The following is a 14,163-nucleotide window of genomic DNA, read 5'->3' as shown; positions in this document are numbered from 1 at the left end:
TACTCTCTTTAACTTAACTCTGCTTCTGTCCTCATCACAATTTGTATTCACTTGTTGTGTATTTTAGACTGAAGGCGCATAAGCACAAGGGCCTCATCACTCTCAGGCCTTCCTGTGGAGCACCAAGTTCAGTGCTGCAGGTGCCTAACAGATACCTGTTAAATTGGTGAATGAGCACATTGGATTCTGAGCCCCAGAGACGGCTCTGCCTTGTCGTGTGGGAGAGGTAGCCGATCTGTCACAAATGAGAGGAAATAGCACCACTTGGAGAGTCCACTCCTTAGGGACTATCTCGTCAGTTAACTAATCAAAAAAAGTGATGAAATGCGTCTATAATGTAAAGTGGCTGGTTGCTTAATAAACATAGAAATCTCAAAACGGGAGGAAGTGAGGAAGCAGAAGCCTCCGGCTGGTAGCCTATTGGGTCAGTTGTTTTGCCTCTTCGCCCTGGAACTTATCCCATGTGGATTTTCATGATGTTCAGATGTAATTCCAGAACCAGAACCAGGGCCTGTTAGGGAAATGTGCGTTTCATTCCCGTTCCAGATACGACACTTGACTTGTCGACCACACACTTGAATTGCAAGGAGCTTATAGTGCCTTCACCAAACTGCAAGTTCACGGTGGCTGTAGGGCAGTGAATGTGAGAGAGTGAATATGAGACTTTACAGATGAGGTAGAAGCAAGGTCCTAAAGGATCTTGCTCACCATGCCGGAGAGTTTAGATTGCATCCCCAGGACTATGCAGCAGGTAATGGGAAACTTCCAGGAACCTGAGTCAAGGAGTGACACGATACACTTTAGCTGTAGAAAAATCACAGTAGCTACAATGTGGATTATGGATTGAAGCAAGTGGATATTGGAGGCAAGGAGACCAAGCAGACGAGGGACAAAAGACAGCTGATACGCACCAGTGGGCTGTACCATGCCTACGACAGACACCCATTTTGACTGGTCAGCACTTGTGCATGCCAGCCAAGAAGTGTTTTTAAGTGACTCCTGCAATTAGGACAGTGTTGTAATAATTCCGATAAGAGTGACTCATACCTGACCTAAGGATTGCCAGTAGAGATGGAAAGTAGTGGAAAGATTTGAGAGAAAGACTTGCAGTTTGCCAGGCCTTTACTGACTGATTAGATGTGGGAACGAGGGAGAAGACGGGGCTAGTATAACTCCCAGTCTGTTAGACAATTGGATTCTGTGTTAATATTTACTGAAGTTGGGAATAAAGAGGAATGTATTGTGGGGAATGGAGAGATATAATGATTATAAATTGGGGCACAAACTGCTCTGGTTCCTTTTTTTTTTTTTGGTTAGCCAAAGATTGTTTTCCCACAGTTTACTTAAGGACTCTGGAGAATTACACTCTTTGGAACATGCATATTTTTTTTAAAAAAATGACGGCTCTATTTCTACTTGAATGGCTGTTCGGTTGAGTATAAAATTTCTGGAGTTACACTTTCTTTCTCTGAGAACTTCATACGAGAGGTATTTTGTAAAACAAGCTCCCAGGACTGAATGTTGCCATGGTGATGTCTGAAGTCATCCCTCTGCTTCTCATACCTCTCTTTTATTCCCCTTATATAAGCAAGGAAATCCTGTCATTTGTTGTGGAAGTCATGACACTTCTGAGCGTGCAAGGGGGCCTAGTAGATAATGATGCCTGGAAAACTTGCAAACTGGCAGTTGGTCACCCTTGATATTTTTATCTGCCTGCCTAAAAGTATCTTTCTTTGTAGATGAAGTCCAGTCATTTGTTGATAATTCTGTGTATTTTTTTTCCCTTGGGATGCAGCATTCCCTCTCAATGTGTAGCTTCAAGGCTTCTTTTATTTTTGGAAACTTTTCCTTAATTGTAACATAAAATACATTTTCTCTTCCTTCATTCTGGTCCTTCTTGCTAGAGACTGCAGTTATTCGTATGCTGGATCTTCAGTGTCCATCATTCATAACTATCATTGTCTCTTTAGCCACCCTTGACTCTTAGCATACCTGTAGATTACTATTCACATGCTTGTCCTCTGTACTCCCTCAAATGTGGCCTTACATTTTTCAGATGCTTTTATTTTTTCCTTCACCTTTTCATAAGCTGTACCAGCTTATATCCCATTGCTTTCTACTGTGCTGCTTATTTTCTTTGAGCCAATGCATCTCTGCTTTGAGCTATTGTTTTAGAGAGAAATTATTTTTTTATTATTATTATGGCAATGAGCTTGATCAGAATTACCATCAGGTTCATGAAAACTTTTTTTTTCTGGTGAGTGTTCATCACCTATCATTTGTTCTCTTTTTCCTTTTTTCCCTCTCATGGCATATGCATATAAATCATGTTTTGATACCTTCTTGATAATACTCATCTTTGAAGTGAGTTTTTTCTGGATCAGCTATTTGCCAGGAGTTTGAGAGGGAAGGGTCTAGGACCATGTACCAGGCTAGCAGGAATTCTTATTTCAGAGGTGTGTGTGTATGTGTGTGTGTGTGTGTGTGTGTGTGTGTGTGTGTGTGTACAAGAGCAGAGAAAGAGAGAGACACTTGTTTTAGCTTTTGCTTCTTCTTGGGCAAAATGAAACAGCATGTGTGCTATTGCTCATAGTGCATGCTAGTCTTCCTCACCAACTGACTACTTCTTACATATATGGCTTGTGGGACTTCCCACATCAACCTTGCCCAGTGTGCTTTATGTCTCTGCCGAATGGGGTTCAGAGCTATCTCTACTATCAGACTACATGTTAATTCCAGTTGTTTCAACAACAGACCATTGGTTTTGACCTTGGATAGTCACACCTCATCCCCCCAGCTCTGTCTGATGGTAGCAGCTGAAACATCTTTCCTCGGTCTCTACACTTTCCTGTTTGACTCCCACTGCCATTGCCACGCCTTCCCCGTAAATTGTGATTTGGAGTTACCAATTTCCCTAGATTTATCCAAGATGAAACTCATGCCTCTCTTTCTCATTTCTTCATTTTTCTATTGAGTGATTATGAGAGCATGTTAATCTGATGTCTTCATATTCTCTAAACCATAGTAATTCAAGAAGAAGGGATTGCTGCCTAGTGCTTTGAACCCCTTCATTCTACCTTTGACCTTGTAAGTTACCCTTGTAAACCAGCTCCTAAGGCCCAGACCAATGGCTACATTCTTCATTTTCTGCACTGGATTATGTCAAATACAAATAATAAGATACAAGTAATTCCCAAAACTACTACTGGAATTTGTTACAATGAATAATCTACAAAAAGGGACCCATGACCTGACTGTTGGAAATACATTGAAGTGGCACATAAACTATTGTACCATCAGTGCTTTTGGTTACATCTGAAAGCTGATCCCACCTTGAATGGTAAAACTCTATTTTCCATAACATATGCATATAACATATGCATAGAAGACAGTGTGATAAAATGGAAATGGCTAGAATTCTGAGATCTGGATTCACATTCTACCATCCAACCAAGAACAACTAACACATATATATGTATACACATGTATTCACATGTATATCATATGTATATCATGGTCTTTGTTTTGCATTTGAGAAGATGAAGACTCAATGCAGTGATTTATTCAAGATTACATAACTAAAAATGTACATAGCTGAGGATTATATATACAAATATATATACACATATATGTATATATGTATCATTGTTATTATGATTAAATAAAAACACCTATGTACATCAAAGAACAAAAGCTCCATGAGTGTTGAATTTTTGTTTTTGGTCTTCACCGCTCTCTTCCCAACACCTAGAATAATACTTGGCACAGTGGAGGCACTTAACAAAAAAATAACAATTGAGTGAATATGTAAAATGCCCACATTCCATAGAGGCTCCTTAACTTCAACAACAGCAGCTCCAGCAAGGGCTTCTGAGTCTCCCAGACTCGGGTTTGCAGCCCAGCTCTCCCACTGGCCAGTGTGAGGACTGAGTGAACACTGAAACCCAGTAGACTCTGGTTTATCATCTTTGAAAGAGCAGAACCACAGCACCTGGTCCTGCCTTGGGGTCAGTTCACATCTCCTTCTTAGGGTCCCAACTGCCTCTCAGACCGGTGCTCGGAAGGGAAGGAGTCAGAGCACAAGGCTCACTCTGGTCTGTTTTGTGGATGAAAGAGTGAATGGCACTGGGACTGTTATTTGGCCATGATGCCCTTTGAACCAATGGTAAATTTCAAGGTGGGCGAACTGGCCCCATGCCAGGAAGGAGTTCTCTAGCACTCTGTGTACCTGCGAGTGGCACGCTCAAGAGAAGCCACAGTCCCAGTTCTTTGTAAGTGATAATAGGAGTGAAAGATGTGTCCTTAACACCAGTCTATGTTTTCTTCCATTCAAAGCAAAGCAGAGTTGGTTTTATGGGTTCTTTTTTTTTTTTTTGTCATATACCAGAACATCTGGTGTGTCACGAACATAACTTTTGAGGACAGAGCAAGCACTGTTTTCAATTCCAGATTTTTGCAAGTTCCAAGAGTTTGAACCCATGAAAAATTGCTCATCAGACAGAAATGAGACCAAAATGATTTTTAATATCAAATCCAAATATTTGCCATTTCTAAACTGAGCAGGAGCAGAATAGCTGTGTAGAGCTCTAAGTGCCTCAAAGATTGTGACTAAATAATTTTGAAATATTATGGTCATTGAATATTAATAACACTTGCTGTTAACAATAACAATGATAATGACCAATACAGCAAAAATACTAAACTTCTAGCCTGTGTACGATGGAGTAACAAGAGTGTGAGCCCTGGAAATTAGTAGACCTGAGTTCAAATCCCACCTCCAGCCTCCACTCATAACTGTATAAATATCGGAAAAGTATCTTTAGGAGCTGTAATTTCCCCAGCTGTAAAACTGGTGACAAAAAGACCTTTATGCCAAGATTCTCTTCCTGCCAAGACTGTTGAGAGGTTTAAATAAAATAAAGAATGTGAAAGTGGCAGACACGTAAGTGTTCAGCTCTATACGTTTTTGTTTCTTTCTCCTTAGCCTTAGATTAAAAAAAACGAACATGTGTTTATCTGGAAAACCACCCATCACTCTTTTCTTACAACTCCCTGCCAGCACTGAAAGGAGGCTTATTAATTAGTCAGTGTTTGTGAAACTCTTGGAAGATGAAAGTGCTGGGTGTGGAACAACACCATTTACATCACAATACATGAGTTGGCAGCTCCTTCAAGTGGATCTGCTTACAATGTAAGGGAGTCCTAATAGATGTGCTCCAGTCTTTCGAAAATCAATGTGGGAGTCTCTGGAAAAGCCATGTGTCTGCATGCTGGGCTACAGCCCATTCTGTGCAGTAGGCAGGCAATTCTGGAGATGCGATATTATGGATAATCCTCTAATGGCCAGGGCAATGAGAAACCAATAAAAGGAGGTCAAAAGTTGATCTGATTGAAATCTGCAAATCACCCTAAGTTCCTTTTAGTGACAACTTTTACCAACAAGAAGTATAGCTGACCCATTTTGGTTTCACATTTTCTCCTCCCCTTGCAGATCTTGGAATACAGAAAAAGATCATCAATTCTAAACAGATAAAAGCAGTATGCCTCAAGCCAGGGTGCCTAAATCCCTAGGGGGAGGAGCATGCTGTCCTGTGGGAGGATTTGGGGCTTGTGGGTCTCTCACTCTGGTCTCTAATATTTCCCTCTCCTCTGCTGTGGTCACATGGAGAGATTGCAGTGTCTGTCCCATGTTGTTTCAGCAAAACAACATCATCCGCCAATGTAAATTAATGTTGTGAATGCTCAATTGATTGATTTTGTGATTTTGATTTTTACTTTATGAATTATTTTTATTTATGAAAGCGTAAGTATTCAATCTTAAAGTTTAGTTCTATGCAAATTTTACAGTTTTAGTATAAATAATTTAAGAAATACTCTGGCCTTTTAAGGATTTTTTTTTCCTAAACACATTACTCAAATTTGAAAGGCCTTGGACTATGGCAATGAGAAAAGGGAGGAAAAGGTTTGGTAATCTACAGATTGCGTCATCATTCCTTGAATAATCAAGACTTGGCTGAATGTTAATTCCTGTGTTCTGTAATGCAGCATCAATAAAAGAAATCTCCATGTATTATTCCAGTATTTCATTTTTGCCTCTGAATTATGTTCATATCCACAAATCTCAGCCAAGGACCTATTGAATAATTGTCCCCATATGTAACATTTTCCTGGTCATGTTTTCCTTGCCTTGGTTCTATGAAATATAGAAATGTGTTTCTAATTATTAGCAGAACCACCTGGTAACTGCACTGTATCATCTCAATAATATGACTCATTTGTACAGTTTGGTAGAGCTCAGAGTCATCTTTGACACCATCCAAGAAAAATTAATTACCAAAATAACCTCAACTAGCACAGGCTCACCTATAACCAAGGTGAACGTATTTAGTAAGCCAGAGTCAGAACTTGGAATTTGACAAGTAGAGCTGTATCTGAAACTGGGTTTGTCCTGGAAAATCCAGGAGTTCCACGGTATAAGCCACAAAAATTACCTACTAAGTGATGCGCTGGTGCCTTCACTTTCTTATTTTTGAGAACTTATTAAAGCAACTGGTTCTTGTCTTCACCATCCTTACATATGTGTGGGCTGAGGCCCAAGAATCTATCACTTCCCTGACTTCACTAAGTGGGCAAGAGGTGAGAACAGAAATCAAACCAGCTCTTCTGGGAAACTTACCCTGACTTTGCAAGGAAACCAAAAAGAAATCTCTTCCAGTATAATAAGCCTTCTAAAAATCGGCCCTTTCTTTAGGCTTAGCAGGGTTGGCATATTGATGGTAGAGAATGTGTTGTGCTCCTGCCTCAGGTTAAACCCTTCTTCCATGTTGAATCATATTGTACTGGCCAAAGGCTTATGAGTTTGTAAGCATATGCTAATTTGCATAGCATATAGTTTTCATCCCAGCTACTACTCTCTTCCCTTAATTGTTTGTGCTTTTGGTTAAGTAGGAATGAAGAGAGAAAATGAAGAGAGAACAAAGTACGTATTTGGTTTTTATTTTTATTGAGTTATAGTTGACATACATTTTATTAGTTTCAGGTGTACTACATAGCGATTCCATATTTGTATATATTACAAAATGATCACCATAGTAAGCTTAGTTAACATCTGTCATCATACATAATGACAAAATTTTTTTCTTGTGATGAGAACTTTTCAGATCTACTCTCTTAGCAACTTTCAGATATGCAATACGATATGTATTTGATCTTAAAACAAGAACAGAAGAAGAATTTTCTAGCGTGGCAGGTTATGCTGGCATGGAACAGAGTACCGTGCTGAAGAAAAATTCAGTTAAGTAAATTCTCAGAGGCCTCAGGCACAAGTAGGAGAAGTGATACCGAGTTTCTGTCCGTGTAGGACACATTTTGATACAGGGAGTGAAGAGGGGGCTGTTCCTTTGTGGGAGCACAGGAGACATGATTGATGGCATCCATTCCTCGGAAATGATAGCAGAACATGGAGCCTCACCTTGACGTTCATCAGAGTGGCAGAGGAGAAGGAGCCCGTGGCAAAGGCAGCAGGTGCAGGAAGTGGGGAAGGAACAAAGGAGACACAAAGCCTTAGGCAAAATGCTCCAGGTCCTTCATATAGGTGCTGGGCTCTTTCTGCCTAACAGAGCACTGCGTTGGCAAGAGAGAGACAAGAGGGAATAAATCCGGGAAGGGTGCTTTCCCAACATGCTCTAACCTAGTTTTCTAAAAGCCAAGAACTTCAACAGTTGTAACAAAGAAATCCACATAATTATGCCAGTGCCCTTTGGTGGTGTCCTTTCTCAAGCCTGGGGGTTCTCACATCCCAGCCTAGCTTCCTGCATTCTGGACCTTCACAAGGCTTGTCTTCATCCCGGCAAGGTTTAATCATGTGCACATGATGTGCTATCAAGCTCTTGAAAGCACATACAATATGTGACTTCTAAAATGGGCACCTGGGCTGCAGCAGAAAGACTCAGAAGGGCTCTTTTCAAATCTCAGTTTGTCTATTGATTGAATGTGTCAGTTCTTGGCCTCTCTGGGACTCCACTGTGTTCTGCACAATGGGCCGACTCCTCCTTCCTTTGTGAGGTTGTGGCAAGAATCGAATGGGATGACTCCTGTGAACGCACCTGGCACAGAGCAGAACTCAATACCTACCAGGAGACTTCAGCGCTCTTAAATGTGAATCAAGACATCGGCCCTTGGGGCTCCTGGGTGGCTCAGTCTGTTAAGCATTCAACTCTTGATTTTGGCTCAGGTCATGATCTCAAGATGGTGAGATCAAGCCCCGGGACGGGTGCTGTGCTGAGCATGGAGCCTGCTTAAGATTCTCTCTCTCTCCCTCTGTCCCTACCCCCTGCTCGCACTCTCTTTCTCTTTCTCTCTAAAAAATCCCCCCAAACAAAAAACTAAGAAACAAAAGAAATCGGCCCATGTTAGAGGCTGACATTTTCAATTCTGGTGTATTGATAAGTAATAGATCATTCAGTAAGCTATTACAGAAAAGCCTTGCTAAAAATGGTTAGATTAGAAGATCTAAAGAATTAGACTAGAGATAATTTTGGTCCCTTTCCCTCTCGTAACCTTGATGGCAAAAAAGGAGACATAGATAAACTCAAGAGAAAATGTGTTTAAGACCTTGGGGTGATGAAACTTCTAAAATTAGGTTGTAGGTGATAGTGACACAACTCTAGTAAATGAAGAGACAAAAATTATTGAGTTGTACACCTGATGGTTAGTTTTGTGTCACTTTGGCTGGGCTACAGTACCTATTTATTTCATTAAGCACTTCTCTAGGTGTGGTGGTGAAGGTATTTTATGGATATAGTTAATATCTACCATCAGTTGACTTTAAGTAAAAGGGATTTCCTTTTGATAGTGTGGATGAGCCTTGTGAAATCAGTGGAAAGGCCTTAATAAGAGCAAAAACTGAAATTTCTAGGAAAAGAAATTCTGCCTCAAGATTGTAACATCAACTTCTGCTTCTTTCTAGCCTGCTGGCCTGCCCTAGAAATTCAGACTTGCCAGCCCCCACGATTGTACGAGTCAGTTCCTTAAAATCACTCTCTCTCTCCATATATATAAATTAGTTATGTTTCTCTGGAGAACCCTGATGAGTGTTACACTTAATACAAGTAAATTGTATTGTATGTGAATTACATCTCAATAAACTGCTTATTTTTAAATTATGCACCATAGGATTCCATTTTTTATAAAATTCTAGAAACAGTAAACCAATCTATAGTGAGAGGAAGCAGATCAGTGGTGGCTGGGGCTGGAGGGGAAGATTATAAAGGGGCATGGGGAAGCTTGTGAGGGTGATAGAGATAGTCACTAGCTTGAATGTGGTGACACTTACATGGGGGTTTGTGTAGGTCAAAATTTATCAAAGAGCACACTTTATATATGTACAGTTTATTGTATGTCAATCATACCTTCATAAAATGGTTTAAAGGAGAGAAAGAAAGATAAAGAGACAAAAAGAAACACAGATAAATCCAAGGGAAAAAGTATCTAAGCCTGACAACAGCCAGGGCCATGATGCCTATTTTGTTCTCCCTTTCTCCTGCTGTCTTTAGGCTGTACACAGAACACAGGGGATGAAAAGGAGCACTTCTCTCCTGCGCTCAAGGATGCTGGAGGCATGCCAGTCCCCTTCTCATTCAGGTGAAGATGTCAGCCAAGGTCTGCTCCCTGCACACACCGCGAGCCCATCCATGATTGGAAGTGAGTAGAAAAAGTGTCCAAGTGCAGGCTGCTATAATCAGATAAACTGTCCATAAAGATGAAGGCTTTTGTTCACCAGGGAATCCATTTTTAGCTCAGAACCCAGTTCAGTCCAAGAGGAATAGAAGACAGCACCTGTTCCCTCACTGGGACGGAGGCACAGCCAAGCCGAGAACAGAAAGCTTCCAGAATCAGTGGGGATGTAAGACTAGGGGGTTAAGGAAACAGAAGGAGCCGTTTCCCTCTCACTGAGAGGGGGAAGCAACAGCGTTTTGTGGAGCACATGGGGATTGGCCACACTTCTGCTCAGACAGAGCCTTGAGCAAGTACCTTGGCAGAGGCCAAGGAAAAGCACCCGGGTATGTCCCGGATCGATAAGGGGGAGGAACTGTGGCACGCTCTAACTCAGGAAAAGGAATCTGGCCACGCTCCGCACAGAGATCCCCTTCTCTGCGTTTGCTAAGCATTTTGGAGATGAGGCAGTAAAACTGAATCAGACTTCATATCAGAAGCCACCGTAAGCTGTTTATAGCCCATGACTCTGGATCTACGCCACTGTGGCTTCCACTAGTCCCAGCAACCCTTTCTCGTCTGGAGTTTAAAACTACTCAGGATGCTTTTTGTCGATCCTACAGAACCCTTTCAGGCAGGATTCTGGTGCCCAGAGGAAGTGGACAGGGCGGCCGAGCAAGTTCAGGCAGCCAGCCTGGCACTCAGCCGGTCCACTGCAGCCCTGCCGGGGGGGGGGGGCGGGCGTGGGGGGGGTGTTGAGCCATGTTCCTGGAATTCTCAAACCCGGGGACTACTTGAGCCTTCAGTCTACCTGCCGGAGGTGTTGACCGTGTAAAAGGGACAGCCCCGGAAGCAGGAGTGGAGAACCCCGGGCCCATGGGACAGAGAGGCCGCAGAAACACCACCTTTACAACCAGGCGGCCAAGGTTCATGTTCAAGTTACCTTGTTCGTGAGCATTTTGACCATGGAAAAATTACTTGGTTTTTCTGAGCGCATTTTATCCTCTGTAACAGGGGACCCAGGGAAACAGCTCACGTGATTGTTGGAAGGATTAAATGAGATAATATGTTCGTATATGTGGAAGTACTTTATAAGCTGGGAGGTGAGTGTGAAAGACCTGGGGACCCCCAGGGGAGGAGATACCCCGTGTTGCCTGGGGGCTTCATTACCCGAGGGAGGGGCTCGTTTATGGACACACAGCGCCACGACGCCCTGTGAGCAGGAGACCGTGGCCGTGGGGGCTGGCAGCGCAGATCCAGCCCTAGGAAAGCTATCCCAGAGGAGGTACTGGGTGCATTGCTTTTGAGAACCATGAGGCTTTTTTTTTTTTTTAAGATTTTATTTATTTATTTGACAGAGAGAGATCACAAGTAGGCAGAAAGGCAGGCAGAGGGAGAGGGAGAAGCAGGCTCCCCGCGGAGCAGGGAGCCCGATGCGGAGCTCGATCCCAGGACCCTGGGATCATGACCTGAGCCACCCAGGCGCCCTGAGCCTGTTTTATTTTAATCCATGAGAAGGCAGTAGTAATTTTTAGCATTTTTACTTTTCACCATAAGGAAGAAAATCAGTACAGGGAGCTTTCACTAGCTCGTCTCGAATACTCCAGGCAAGCCTGTCATGACCGTGGCTACCCACGGTTCAAGGGCGGCCTAACTGCGGCAGAGAAAGGTTAAGGGCCTCGCCTGACACTGAGCAGCGGGGCAATGGCAGAGCCAGAACCCAACCCTGCCTCAAATCCGCCTGATTTCCCATTTGAATTTTAAAATAATATAAGCAAGATGTTATAGTTTTTTGGATTTAGAAATCTTTTAAAGTAAGATTATTGTTTTCCTGTATGAAGTTCAAGCTGGACCTCCGACAAGAAGAAGGAATCGGGAGAACTTGGAAAGGCTTGGGAAGGACGCGGCCAAAACGAACAAGAGCTCGGGGGAGAGGCAAGAAAACTCTGCCTGACAGGGAAAAATTAAAGAATTTTTTCACTAGATGGTAAGTTCCAACGAGGCCAGGAACGGTGTCCTGTAACTTTGCTTAGTGACCGACCTCCACCTCTCCCACTGAGGCTCCCAGCTGGGAACCCAATGTATCCTGGTTGATCTCCTGATCATTCTGGTCTGCAAAAGGAAAGGCCCAGGGAGTGGAATTCATTGCAACCTCCAAGAATTGTGCATAAAAGAATCAGAGGCGAGTGGTGATGGAGGAGGGTTTATGCTTCATAATGTCAGAACAAGAAGGAAAGTTCTAGAAAGTGTTTGAAAAATAATTTTGTCTTTTTCCCCTGCAGTGGGTGGGAGACCCCCAAACACACTACCAAGGACGCAAAGCCTCTTTCGTTGCAGACCTTGAAAAGAATGTTCAAGGGCCAGAGTTTTGAATGAGCGGATTGCAGAACCGTCGTCGTTCTAGAGGTAACCTCTCCATGTAACAGAGTCTGAAAAGCCTCACTCTGAGTGCCCCTCACTCTGCCCGTATCAAAAGGCTAATTCCAACATGACTTTGCAGGCTAAAATGACTTCCCCACCCATGGCAAGTCTGACCAACACCCAGAGGATTCCAGCGACGTGGCTAAGCCACCAGGAAGACCAGGAAGAGATTTTTCAATATCATTCGAGGCTTTGTGGGAGAGTGAATGTCGAGCCCGTAATAGATGCTTTCTGATCCTCCTCACACTGCATCTGGCTCTCCTAAGTATTGGTCTTATTACGTTTTTAAAAATAGCTCTGAAGTAATTTGTGTGCTGAACTGGCTACAGGATAAAAAAAAAACCTACCTGAATAAATTCTACTTGTTCCTATCAGCCAGAGACCAGGATCGGCAGCCAGTTTCCTCGGAGCTAATTTTCAGCATTAGGGTTTATCAGAACCTAAATTCCGTTCTAATAAACGATGAAACAACAGCCACTCTTTCAGCCACTTATTTGGGCAACCTGGGAATTGGCAGACGAGTTAGAAATTTCCATTGGTGACAACACACAGCTGTTGAGGTGCAAAGATCTGAGACTCTAATCAGACCCGGTTATATAAGTACCACTGTCTCATTATCTCTGCTTGGGGGATAGGGTGCACGGGGCAGCTGGGGCCGGCCGCCCTGTCCACAGAATAGCTAATGGGAAGTTGACACACAAAGATACCCAGTTAGGAGAGAAGAAGCGGGTAAGCTATGACCCCTTCCAACCTTGACAAAGAGTGTGGAGTGGGGGCGGCCCCTTCCCAGCTCTTTTTGCAGAGGTGGTGTCAATAGCAAATGTATTTATTCTGTATTTATGAGAAATGGCACCCGGGGCCCCCCATTGGCACACACTGCACCATTCTCTCCTGGACTTCCTTTCCCCCCACAGGCTGAGGAAAGCGGTAATGTCAAGAAAGCCAGACATGCTCAGAGTGGAAAACTGTCCCGAGTGCCCAGCACGGAGCAGGGAGTCAGTAAGTGGTGGCCATTCACGCTACTAATACATGACAGTCAGCAGAGCCCTTTTACTGGTTTTCAAAGTGGGTGATGCTTATCTTAGAACTAAAAAGGTTAACAATGGTCATTGGCCAAACTACGTCACCACCAGCAATTGACAAAATATGTTCCCATCCATTATCTGCTCAACTTTTCAATACAGCTTTGTGTGGTAGCGATGTTTTATTATTCACCCTTTAAAGGTGAGGTTTCTTGGGGGCTCTATAGACTAAACAAATACCTCTGTTCTTGCCCAAGTTCAGAACCTACAGGAGCCAGGCAAGTGAAGAGGGAACCGTCAGCTTTATTACTGATAAAAGTTACCGGGGAGAGCGGCTGACATACACAAGGAGTGCGGTAACATTCCCGCCCCACTCCCCACAGGCACACACAACACCCATCAGCATAGACCCGGGGCAGCCCATTCAAGTCCAGGTTTGGGTCTTCACAGCAGATTCACTTACCGCGAATCCAGGAGGAGCACAACGCTCATGCTTAAAGGCTTTTGATAGATGAGCTCCACGCAACTGAGAAGCATCTACTGAGGGCTGGCATTTCATAAATAGGTAACTCCCTCCTCCTTAGGGGGATGAGTGGGTGAGGGGGGCAGGAGAGCCAGCAATATTACTCTTGGAAACACGAGGAGAGGACTGGAAGTGATTTCTCCTGGTACATCCCAGCTCTTTTGTTCACACTACTGAGTTTAACCCCCAAGCGCATGGTCATCACAGGTGTGGCTATTTGTCCTGGGGGTGCTTTTTCTCATAGCGGTGCTGCTCCCACTTTATGAGACCAGCCCTCCAGCACTAGCCACATCGCCTTTGGAAAATCTTTCTGGGATCGCAGGTGGACAGTTGGGAATTTGCCCTCAGAAGACTCTGAATGAATCCAAAGACTACACTAATTTAACTAAGTGCAAATGCACTCCTGATTCTGTTTTCCTCCCCACAAAACTGTTCAGCCATGTTCTCTGATATAATGCTTTTCAGAAGTTCTGCAATGTGGTT

Source organism: Phoca vitulina, unplaced genomic scaffold (assembly GCF_004348235.1).
Source record: "Phoca vitulina isolate PV1807 unplaced genomic scaffold, GSC_HSeal_1.0 scaffold53, whole genome shotgun sequence".
Classification (NCBI taxonomy): domain Eukaryota; kingdom Metazoa; phylum Chordata; class Mammalia; order Carnivora; family Phocidae; genus Phoca; species Phoca vitulina.
This window is presented reverse-complemented; position numbering follows the sequence as displayed.